This window comes from Chrysemys picta, chromosome 2 (assembly GCF_011386835.1).
Source record: "Chrysemys picta bellii isolate R12L10 chromosome 2, ASM1138683v2, whole genome shotgun sequence".
Taxonomy (NCBI): domain Eukaryota; kingdom Metazoa; phylum Chordata; order Testudines; family Emydidae; genus Chrysemys; species Chrysemys picta.
The window spans coordinates 56366259-56378754 of record NC_088792.1 but is presented as its reverse complement, the minus strand read 5'-3'; the positions used below and the strand labels follow the sequence as shown (position 1 = coordinate 56378754).

The following is a 12496-nucleotide window of genomic DNA, read 5'->3' as shown; positions in this document are numbered from 1 at the left end:
CCTGAGGTTCCAGCGTAGGGGAGAGGATTGGAGCAGCTGAGGGGAAGGGAGCGACACACACACACCCCACTGACTGACACACAGTTTGCTGGCACACAGCCCACCGCACACACGCGCGCTGCCCGACATACCTGGTGCCCACAGGCAGCCAACGCCCGGCGCTGTACGCTACCGCCCTGCCTTGGGCGCACGCCCGGGGCTGCACGCAGCCGCAGGGCGTCAGCCCCCAAGCGGAGACCCACTGAGATGCCCGGCGAGAGGCAGCGACACACGCGCACCACCGCTCAGCGGGCACAGCAGGCGCCGCCGTGCGCAGCGCCAGTCCGCGGGCTCTACCTAGGGGGGAAGGCGAGAGCCCGGCACTGGGTTTATTGCCGCCGCCTCCGCCTGGAGCAAAGCGACAACCCCCAGCGGAAAGAATCGATGAAGTTTAGGTAAGTGCTGCCCATGCAGCAGCCGCAGCCGCCGCCGCTCCTCTCACCTGGGGGTGGGGGGAGGGGACTGAGCAGCTGCCGCCTCCTCACCAGCAGCAGCAGCAGCGGTGTTGTGCGGAGTCCTTCCCGCATCTCCTCCCGAGGAGACCCAGCAGCAGGAGACGCCGGGGCTGGGGCTCGCCCGCCCGCCGCCAGGTCAGCCCCCCCACCCTCCGCACACAGAGCGCGCCCCGCCAGCACGGACGCAGCCCGCGGCCCGGGACTGAGGCAGCGCAGGAGGATAAACGCCGCTGCTGGCCAACAGGTACAGCCGCTTCGCTGGTGTCAGGCTGGCTCTGAGCAATGCCTGGGTTTTATAGGGAGCTTCTGTGTGAGACCCTCCTCCCCCCCCCCCCCCCAAAGGGGTGGGAGTTTTGCTGGTACAAAGCCCGCATACAATGCACGGCAGGGCTTGGGGTTGCCTATTCCTGGGACAAGAGCAGCGCAGTGAAGGTGCGCTGTTAACTGGAGAGCTCTGATCATCTTCTGCCGGGCCCGGGGCTGGGAGAGAAGCTGCTGTTAGCAGTTGTTCTGGGGGCCAGTGTTGTGCTGCTTCAGTGGGGAGCAAGGTTAGGGGCTCTGCTGCAGCAGCCTGCGAGAGACTGTGGCAGAGACTGTGTATTTGCAATTATCCGGATAGATGACCAGATGCTGCTACTCTCTGGTGTGCTGATCCCTTTCTCACTCCAGAGGTGCACGTTTGCTCGCTCTGCATCGCACTGCAGTAAGTTAGCAAATCACCGGGTGCTTAGATTGATTGATTGCAGTCTTGAAAGCTTAGCTGAGGGGAATATGTGCGTGTATACATGGGAGGGGTTAGTAAGAAAGTTGTAGCAGCCATGAGTGCATTGGATGCTTCATGATTCATTAATCTTCAGTCAGTTCCTACTTAATGTCAAGTCCATTTGTCTTGTTGACCTATATCGTTTTGTTCATGCCGCAGCAAATGTCATGTTGCCTGTTGGCTTTTCATCAATTGTTAAATTCAATATACATGGTCTCTTAAGCATTCCGTGTGACTAATAGAGTAGTGAGTGGATGAAACAAAACATGCAACCGGAAACTTGAACTGCGAAGGCCCAACTCCTGAAACTTTCTGTTGCGGTGACAGCCTGTTTGTCTAAATGACTTTCCAAGAAGGAATTCAAAAATATTGCAATGTTGTATTTGCCTAAACTTTCAGATGTCTGAGATCAACTTATTTACAGTTCGCTCATGTTTTACGAAGTCCAGTTGTGCTTTGATTCATTTTGTTGTATTAAAGAAGTGTGAAGTTTTTTTTAAAATGTCAGAAGTGTTCACATTAAATTTCTTATAATAAGTGCACTGTTTTTGAGGTGGATTAGGGATTTCCTCGGAACATTACAACATCATGAATATTCTTCCTCTTCCAAACAGTCTTTGAGTTCCTCTGGTAATAATTCTCATGGAGATTGTTTTATAGAGGAAAACCAATGACCTTTTGCAGTATTGGAAAAAAGGAGAAGTTTTAGTCATCTTTAAAAAACAATTTTAACAAGTTAGCATAGCTTCCAAAAGCCAACATTGTAAAAATATTTCAGCAAAAAGAAAAGGCATGGCAACAGAATGAAAAGAGTTAGCATTATTTCCACAAGTGAGGGGGGAGGCAGATGGGGGCTGGCGGAGGGGGGGGGAGCCATAACTCAAAGCCCAGCTATTTTTAAAAGAAATGCCACACCCCTATTGAGGTTTAAGAACCTATTTTTTTCCTCCCTGTTTTGTTTTTAAATGGATTTTTTTCATATGCAGAAACCACCCGATCACCATTGTCTCTGAAAATTCTAGGAAGTGCTGTAGGTTCCAAGGAGTGTCTTAGACCTATTTGAAAAATATCTCTGGATCCCTCCCAGGCTTTGCAGATGAAATGACAATTTTTGTTTGTATGTGTGAGTGAGAGAGAAATGACAATCCAGAAATACTGCATTGTGTGTTAAAAGGATAGGATGTACAGAATGACAGCAGCTTCTAAGAAATAGCTGACATACAGAAGCAGAATCTCTTACAGGGTTGTCATGATGCCCCATGTTCATTTGTGGGGGTGGAACAACATGGACATGCAAAATAACAGCTGTTTATCAGGAAATGAAAGTCCTCAAACAATGCTTTATTAGGGGACTAAAATGGAGAGGGGGGTAAACTCCCCCACCCTCTCAAGTTTTAAATATTTTGGGCCAAGAACTATTAACCCTTTTGGAATTAGTAGGATTGCACACATCTAACAGAATACAGAGTCTTATATTTGTCTGGGAGGAGGAAATATGTGCAGGATGCTACTTGCAGAGGCTGTTTCATAAGCTCACAGAATATGGTATTTGCAGTGTTGTTGTAGCTGTGTGGGCCCCTGGATGTTAGAGAGAACTGGTGGTATCGTAATGGGTCAGTATTAATACCTAGATGGACAGATAAATTGTTTTTTAAGAGTTTAAATAATCTGAGACTAGCAAAGCTATTACAGATTAAAGTGTATTGTGTGATTTTTACTATGTACAAGGATTTTGGTACCACCACTCCTATGAGGCAAAATGTCATCCATGTGGTGCCTTTTTAGGATGCGGGTGGACAGCTCTGGACAATTGCGGAGATCACTAGAGGAGGAATGAAGAGAAGAGTGAAACAGCTGTAGGAAAGCTGCTAGAGCAGCATGTGCACCAAACAGGAAGTAGATTTGATTGATGTCTTTACAAACAAATTTATAATAGGCTGGCTAAGCCTATGGTAGTAAGACAACACTGTTAAACTTTAAAGACGGTCAGCTAGATGACAGAACTGGACTTCTGCTTTCAGTGCATGCTTACATTGTAGCATCTGTAAATGCTTTTGAGTTTCCCTTTTAAAACAAACTATACTTTTGCAATCGAGTTATTTGAAATCAAATAACTAGACGGAAGCTTATTTGAATGTTAGTATAACATTGATTTCCTCTTTGAATTGGCATGACCTTTATAATGCATTAGTGTATTAAATATACATTCCCCCACACAAAATTTTAACAGGTCTGTTTTTAGCAGGTATTATTTCTGGCATTTTCTCTGTTTTTATAATTAAATTTGTCACACAGAACATATTTTATAATGAAAGCTACGCACATATTATATCTCCCTACCCTTTGTCATTCCTTGGTCTGCTGTGTCTACTCTATGGTCAGTTGTTCTCCACTGTTTCCACAAGTGGAAGAGAGCAAGCAGGATAAAATACTCTGAAACCTGATAGTATGGGCAGTTCTTGCTCGGTGGCATGCTGTCCAGGAGCAAAGAAAACTTAAACAAGCTCCACAGATGGAAAGGGGATGGAATTCCTGGGGGGTATGGAATTCAGACCCATTCCCTCACTGTGATATGCCATCCCCTGAAGGGCAGTGTGGAGGGTGACAACATTTCAGGGACACCATAGGAATATGGCTCCCTGGTGGACAGGAGGCAGTTCAGAGGCACAGACCTCTGGTGGCCTCTTGAGATCGATTGGTTTTAGAGTCAAACTCCTTCTCTGTTCCACTAAACTCTGCTCCCATTCTCAGTGGGGATAATCACTATCTCCTCTCTTCAAAAAGAAAAGCAGCAATGGAACTGATCTCTTCAGCCTTGTGGAAAAAAATGTGTACCTGTGCAAAGTAGTCTAAAGGCTACCCAGTCATAATGCTAGCAATTTATATACACTGTACTTTGGATAGTAGTAAATTACTACACAAGATGAAAGGCAGTGGAGAAAAATTGTAGTCCTTTAAGCAGGAAAATCACAATTGTATGATGACTTGGTTCTTTAGTTGTAAGCTCTTTACGGTTGGGAACTTTCTTCTATTTGTTGTAATGCTCCAGGAATACCTGTGGTGGTGTATATTATTAATAATAACCTGGAGTTTTCTTATTATAATTCTCTACACACTGCCAAAAAAATTCTTTGTAGTAACATAGCTCTTCAGCACAGTAATTTTTCTGTACAATGGTTAGCATGATATGATAGCTTTCTAGCTGGACAAACCAATTAGTAATGCTGTGAAAAAGTTTAGAAAGTGACTTTTTTAAAATTCTTTTTCATGTGTCCGTACTTTTATACTCTGACAGGGAGAAAAAGCCAATCAGAAAATTCATATATTGGTCATTGAAACTGATATTACTAGTTTGTCTAATTTTACCTATTTTTTTTAACACCATTGCTAATAGTTTAATTATGCATGATGAAAATAAATGATTTGTTGAAGAAAAATGATTTAATATAATACTATTAGACAGCCTTGCTGAGTACACTGTCTGCTCATCTTCAAAGGAATATATACAGTGTGCATGCTTTTTTAAATCAGTATATAATAGTTCCAAAACATCAAATAAAACAGCTTTATACAATCTAAAACAAACATTTTCCTCTTTGAATTATTTTTTGCCTTTACATGAAGATAATGGAGGCTTTGTCTGAGTAATGTTTGCAATATTGGGCCTGAGGGGATATTTTTTTCTTTAGTTACTTTGACACACATTTGAAATTTTAACAAATGTAAGCACTTTGTGGTTGCTTAATTATTAGTAGCAGTTTGGGATGAAAGAAAACAACCTGTGACACCATTGTGCTGTCCTAAACTTTTCAGGAAAAAAGAGAGAATTTACAAACACATCTGTCACTTAAGTGTTACTAATTAGAGTTCTAGTTGGTGGAATTTGTAATTTCCCCCCACCGCACATAAATGTTATCCTGTTTTAAATAGTGTTTCTATTATTTAATAAACTACATTTTTGAAAAATGACATCTAGGTAAGCTTTTTTTGTGTTTAAAACATTTTTGTGCCACAAATGTCAGTTTCTCAGTATTGATCCTTTTGAATTTCATGCAACTTCAAAGGGAGCAGAAATGAAAATTTCTGTATATAATAGCAGAGGGATTATCCTTCTCCTTTCCCTAGTTATTTTCAAATTTTATAAAAATATATTTTTTAAAGCCTTTCAGCTTCATTTGAGGACTTCGGATTTTTTTGACAATATTTTTTTCTTTTTGTAGTAATACAGTTTTTATGTTTTTAATTAGAAAGTTCTGCAGAAGCTGTATGAATATTGGCAAGTTGTTGTCATCAAAATTGTTAGGAGTTTCTGGTGACCTATATTTTGTTCCACCTGACAACTTTTGGCAAAAATAAGACTATAAATTAGACATGAAAGGAAAAAAAATGACTGATCTACTTAAGCACTGATCTACTTATGTGCCTCATTTTGATTGGAGTTTCCAAAAGCTCAAATTCACATCTTAATAATTTTCTCCTACTGCTGTACTAAAAACGTATGACTGCAGATACACTGTAAAATAACTACAGGATAACTCAGAGTTACGAACACCTTGGGAATGAAGATTGTTCGTAATTCTGAACAAAACATTATATTTGTTCTTTCAAAAGTTTACAACTGAACATTGACTTAATACAGTTTTGAAACTTTACTATGCAGAAGAAAAATGCTGCTTTCCTTAATGTTTTAGTAGTGGGTTTTTTTTTTTTGTTTTGGTCTGTGATGCTGTTTGATTGTGTACTTCTGGTTCCAAATGAGGTGTGTGGTTGACTGGTCAGTTCATAACTCTGGTGTTTGCAACTCCTGAGGTTCTACTGTAAGCTTGTAATGTTGGCTATTAAAGTAGTCAGATTGAAATGTATACAGTTTTCTTGCAGATTAGGCTGAAAGCGTTGTGTATATACAAAAAATTGGATCGCACAGTTATGCAATCTCCATGAAACTGATAGAAGGGGAAATTGACTTGATGTTAGTGGACTAGTTTCACGATACACGGGCAATGCTGGCACTTATGTACATGTAGATCATTTAGTCAGAGCCCATGTTCATGGCCAGGTTATGAACGCTTTTGTCTCACTAATGAGCAGTTATGGGCATGAGTAGACCCACTGGATGTAATCCTGGCCCCATTGAAAACATTGTGAGTTTTACTATTGTCTTCAATGGGACTACTTGTGTGATCAACAGTTAATCAATGCTAGTAAGGGGTTCATAGTCTGGCTTTTAAAGAGGGACTAGTACAACATGAGTAGAAGACAAAAAAAAAAAATCAGTGCATTTGTCCAAAGCAATTTTCCCCAAAGTATATATCATGCTGATTGCATCACATGTTGTGGGCCACCCTCCATGAAAAACTGCTCCACTTCCCAGTTATTTCTCTTGTGTGAGTTTATGAAGTGTTCCGTTGCAATGGTGATTTATACAGGGAGCAGGATGTGAACGAAATTTAGCAGGATTGTGCAATCCTGATCATGTGATATAGCTTCTACCATCTAAATAATTTAATGCCAAAGGAAACTGACTAATGCAAGTCATTTCCCCTCTACCACAAATGTATAAGCCTTTAGGTGTTCAAGAGTTGTCTCGTGAAATTGGCAAGAGTTGCCAGGACTTTTCGTCTTCAGCTCTTCAAGGCTCAGAATGGGCTTCAGGGATTCATTATGGGGAGGCATTCCTGGAGAAGAGTAGAGTCCAAAAGCACAGAATGGGGGATTCAGGTTGACTAGTGGCTGTCTCTAGTTGACCTCTGCTGCTGCTTGTGTTTGTATTATAGCACTGATTTGAGGTATTGCATAACATATACAAAAGCCTCAATCCAGTGGGCATGTGAGTAATCATATTGAACACTAAGGGACTACTCAAATAAGTAAGGTTTTGCATGTGCTTATGTTCTTGCAGGATGGGGGCCATAGCATGACAGTGAGCTAAATTCAAACATTAGGGGCAGGAAATGGCAGGAGAGCAATGCCTGTGGCAAGCCATGCATTGAGGCAGCTCAGCCCTCCAAAGAATCACAACAAGATGGTGGCAGTCTTTCCAGGGCCTTTCTATGAAAGGAGAAAAGTCTGTTTCCATATCTCTGGGACCTAAAGGTGGTGGCCATGAGTAGGCACAACAAGAGTATAACATTCCAAGGTGCAATCCAGACCAATGAAGGGTTGTGTGCAACCTTGGGTGCCTTACAATGCATTGCTGCTGTAGGTCCCAACCTGGGCCCCTCATAAACAGCCAAACAGCATGCAGGTCACACCCTGAGTGTCTTTGTATAGCTGCAGCTTGCCAGCACACTCCATTCACATTCTGGCGTCCGCTAGCCTTGGTTACCAGTTGCAGAGTGACCTCAACACGCTCCCAGTCCTGGATTTTCCTCAGAAAACGTGTGTTCTGCACTGTACAGCCCTCTTCTGGACTGTCCAGAAATTGGAGGTTCATTGCTCCTGTAAGGTGTCAATGTACAGCAGTTTGCTACTTTATTTGGAATTACCAAACAATTCAGTTTAAACACAATACTGAATTAGTTTTGATTAAAGGAAAAAAAAGTTTACTTAACTACAAGCGATAGGTTTTAAGTGATACAAGTATAAGGCATTAAAATCGGAAATGGTTACAAGAGAAATAAAGAGTAAATGCTTTTAACTTAACAAACTAGACTTGGTTCAAGGTCAAATCCTTACTACATGTTCCCAGCAACAGGATTGACCAAATTCTCAGGTCAGAGCCCCTCCCAGAGTCCAACTGTCTGTTTTCTTTGTCAGGTGAAAGAGAGAGAACCTGGGATGTTTTTGCCCCTCCCTTCTATGGTCCAGTTACTCTTTGAAATGCATTTCCCTGAGGGTTACTCCTATATAAAGCTCCTTCCAGCTGTGAGGATGAAGCCAGGGGCTCTCGTGATGAGAGGTTCCATGTTATTGTTTGTTAAAATGCAAATTGATCTGTTCCTGCCCCTCTTTGAGCCATGGATATACCCCCTTCATTGCCACGATGGGAAGAAATATGAGGAGCCTGCAGCAGGGGAGGCTGGGCACAGAAATCCCAGATGAATGGTAGTCTAGAGTGGTGAATGACCAGTGGATACAGTGTGCTTATTGACTAACAACATGAAATGAATACGGAGTGTTTGATGCTTGAAAAAGAAGTAAAACACTATAATCGGTTGTGAAATTGTTGGTCTCTGAAAAATCACTAAAAACTTTGTATCAAAGACTGAAACCTCTCCATATCTTGTAATTTAGTTGAGGCATCCAGAGACTACAAAAGGAGCTCATGTGGTTATTTGTATGACCAGTCAAGATACTTTTCTAGCTCAGTTTGTATTACACAACATACTAGTAAACTTTGGAGGTTTTTACTTGTTGTGGTTGGTGATGAGAAAAATAATCTTGATAGATGACCCAATATTTCCAGTTGTATTTCTAATGCACAAGAGGAAATTCTAGCCTTGCTACCAAGAATTTCTGTGAATTCGTACTTAGGTTGGATGAACATAAGGTCACAGGCATGTCTTTTGTCATTGACAGAAAGAAAGAGGGATTTGTTGAACTTTACAAATGGACTTTTCTAAACTCTGCAATATTTAAAAAAAATCGTATTCTAACATTTTAACATGCTGATAGATGTCTAGAGAAGAAAGTAAGCCAATAATAAGCATACACCTATATATTGTGTTTTACATCTTTAAAGCACAGTACATATATTTGCAGAACCTAAATGATTTTAAAGATTTAATTAATAAATATTGCATCTTTTTACATATTTCATAGCTAATTAAATAAATTCAAAGGCCATTTTGTGGAGACATATAATTATAGTGCATATTCCATATAAAATAGGATATAAAAAGTTGAAGGTTGAACAATGGTTAAACAGTTATACGTTCAGAAATTTCAAAGTTAAGATTGAACAGTAATTGTTCTCCCTTATGTGATTGCTTTGATATGTTCTTTAATTACATGATCTACATATTATTTATCAAATAAAAAAAACTCATTAGAGTAAGGTGGAAGGTGTAGGGCAGGAGTAAATAATTCTTGCAGTGATTTCAGAAGTAAATCTGTAGGGCTCTGCCCCCTTCTACTCAGCAATATATTGGGAGCTTTCTGCAAACTTAGTGTATAAGGTATGATAATACTTTAATACAATCCCCTTTCTTTAATAGCTTTATACTCACTGAGTTTGGCCATAGCATGGATTTTGATATATAGAGTGGGAAGAGCGTTTTTCATGTCTGACTACATCATTTGGTGAGATAAAGAAGCTAAAAAGGTGGAAGTGTTAACTCTGATGCTGCGAGATATTTGCAGTTTCCAAGTTAATTAGAAGTCTCAGACAAGACAGAGCAAAGAATCCATTTGTATTTGTCCTCAGTCATCTACATTCATATTAGGATCTTAGTGTATGAACTCTTCTGTGCCACTTGAGATGGTAGAGTCCTGTTGTGTTACTGAAGTGTTTGGTGGGTTGTGGTGTGTTTTTTGTATTTTTTTTTGGTTGCAGAACATTCAATATGAACTGCTAAGGATTAGGTAAGTGACCAAACTAATTGTCTATTCACTACAGAGAAAAGATGGGGAATCAAATAAGTCTGGGAAGGAGGACCCAAGGGGCCATATTCTCCTTTACACTAATCCGAAGAGGGAAAGTTCTGTGTCTACACATTCTCTCACAATCTTGTGAACACTTGTGGGAAGGGGTTGAACCTATGAGCATCCACTCTCTGTTGCATACACCCCTTTAGCCCCTGCACATATTTCAGTGATAATTCCTACTGGCAGGGCCGGTGCTACCATTTAGGCCAACTAGGCAGTTGCCTAGGGCGCCAAGATTTTTTTTTTTTTTTTTTTTTACAGCAGCCGCTGCACGGGGAGGGAGAGGGAGTCTGAGCAGGCAGCCCAGGGGTTCCCCTGGGTCCGAGCTGCCGCACGGATCCCCAGGCCGGTGGATGGGGAGGTGCCGCGGGGGGGTGCCTCAGGGTGGAGGGGGGGCGTGGAGCTGTCACAGGGCTGGTGGGAGGGGCGCAAGGTGGAAGTTTCGCCTAGGGCGCGCAACTTCCTTGCTCCGGCCTTGCCTACTGGGTCACCTTCGTGGCTGCTGATTTGAAAGACAGGCTAGTCGGGGGTGGGAGGGGGAAAGGAGAGGACTGATAAGGTAGTGCAGAGGGGATGTATAGGCTGCAGAGCCAGCAGGGCGGGGACAGAAGCCTTATACCCATTGTTTCCTTTGTAATTCCTTGAATCCTTCTCTGAAGGAAGCATGTGTAAGCAACATTCGAAGGTGAATCTTGATTAATTTTGTAGGCCCTCAATCCTTCTCCCCCTTGAATTTTCCTTGGGAGCATATCATATGGCTCAAGGATTGGTAATTATAATTTCAGTGTTGATTCTGAAGCAGATTCCATTTGGTATCATACATCTTTTTAAATGCCTTTCCTTGTTAAGGCTTTAAAAACAATGCCATTACAATGGTTAGCAAGAGTCATAGGTTTAATATTAGATCTAAGTGGAATAATTGTTAGTTGTGAATCAGTTGTTTTTGGAAGCTATACGTATTACAAGTAGAGGCTCTTTCTGCCTTATCCTCTTTACCTGTATTATTTTTAGGCCCAGATACCGCCTAAAGGAGATATGTTGTCCTATACCCTTGCAGGTGAACAAATATATTGACTGTTGCCAAAAACATTACAATAGGTGTTATTTCAGATGCAAAAAAAAAACAACCTTGTCCATTTTTATATCCACTTTTGCTCTTTGGGGTCTTATCCTGCACCAGCAACACCTCCTGAAACACCACTGGGGCTGATAAGAATTACACTTCTTCGAGTAGTGTCTCTATGGGTGTGCCACTATAGATATCTGTGCACCCCTGCACTGTCGATCGGAGAATTTCAATAGCAGTCCATCCCATCTGTGCACGCACATCTCTCCACCTGCATGAGGCTAGTCAGCATGCAGGGGCATTTCTCCCTCAGTTGCTTCTCAACAGCCCTAGGCTAGAGATGGATTTCATCACAGTAACTGAATGACACTTGCAATGTATTTGCTGCCTTAGGGAGAAGCACAATCCACAGAAGTGTGGTTGGTGCTAACAGCTAAAACCCAGGTCCAGGAAAGACAGAGAGTTAAGACTAAAACTCCTGCACATGGAGTAAGCCCTTCAACTTCCGGAGTCCCGGACTGAGACATCACTGCAACCTTCTATATTGAGATCAGGTGATTTTAAGAAAATGAGACAGTCACTAAAGACTGGTAAGAAGAGGTCTGTGAGTCCAGATCAAGCTGAAATGTTCTCTAGCTCTATCTTCAGTACCGATGGTGTCAAAGCCATCTAGAATCAGGCATGCGTGGTACCTAGCTGACAGAGGCAGTCGGAACACCCTCCAGATTTGGGTAGTGAACTATTAGGCTTTTACTAGCCAAATATGATTGTCAGAACTATACAAAATTGAACTTTATTGGGCAGCTCCCAGATGCATAGAAAGACCACTTCATGGTTTTCATTAATGAAGGCCAGGTAGTGGCGAAAATGTCTCTGCAGTGCACATTGGACGTAGCCGACACAGCAGCGTGCTCTATCTACACACGCGGTGGTTATGAGGAGGGCATCTTCTTATGAGGAGGGCTCCATTTTTCCAGTTTCCCTAAGGAGGTCCAGACAACAGAGGACCTCCACTTTGAGGGACCAAAACTATTAGCTGAAAACACACATGCGTCCCTCCACGTGCTAAAGGATTCTCAAGCGACTCTGAGATCCCTGGGGATATACACAGTGGCCTACAAAAGAAAATACAGTCCTCAACCACAGTTCAAGCTGAGATCATCACAATACCTGCCTCAATATTCGTCAAAGAGATCGTACGAGCCACAGAGAAAGAAATCAAAATTCTCTAACCCCAACAATCAGGGCCACAACTGCCCATGTCTCAGCTCTCAACTTCAAAGTGACACTTTCGATGGGTTGGTCGTGGTGCCAGTAGAACACTCTTCTTAAAATCTCATGCTGGAAAACCCACTCCTCCTTTAGGAGATTGCCCATTCTGCAGCACCTGGGAACAGATAATCTTTGACAAATGGGTGCTGGAAATTGTCCAGATTGTATATGCCATCCACTTCTACCCTCCCCGTCCCAAACACACTTCCTCGTCTCTCTTCAGGGACCCTTCTCATGAAAGTCTACTATGCCAAGAGGTTAATCATCTCCTCAGTGTGGGAGCTATAGAGCTGGTACTCTCACATCTCAGGGGCA

General features: G+C 42.1%; 1 protein-coding gene across 6 annotated transcripts in view; it reads left to right on the top strand.

Moving 5' to 3' along the window:
• Positions 1–233: 233 nt before the first annotated feature.
• The window catches only part of DGKB (diacylglycerol kinase beta), a 525201-nt gene continuing 512938 nt past the window's right edge, over positions 234–12496 (top strand). For 2 of the 6 annotated variants that reach the window (XM_065583182.1, XM_042856642.2), the window contains exon 1: positions 241–434. The gene's annotated coding sequence lies outside the window, so the exon portion shown is untranslated. Of the gene's footprint in view, positions 739–887; positions 1198–12496 lie in introns of those variants that run through there. The other 4 variants (XM_008169810.4, XM_008169798.4, XM_065583181.1 and 1 more) reach the window with 3 other exon arrangements.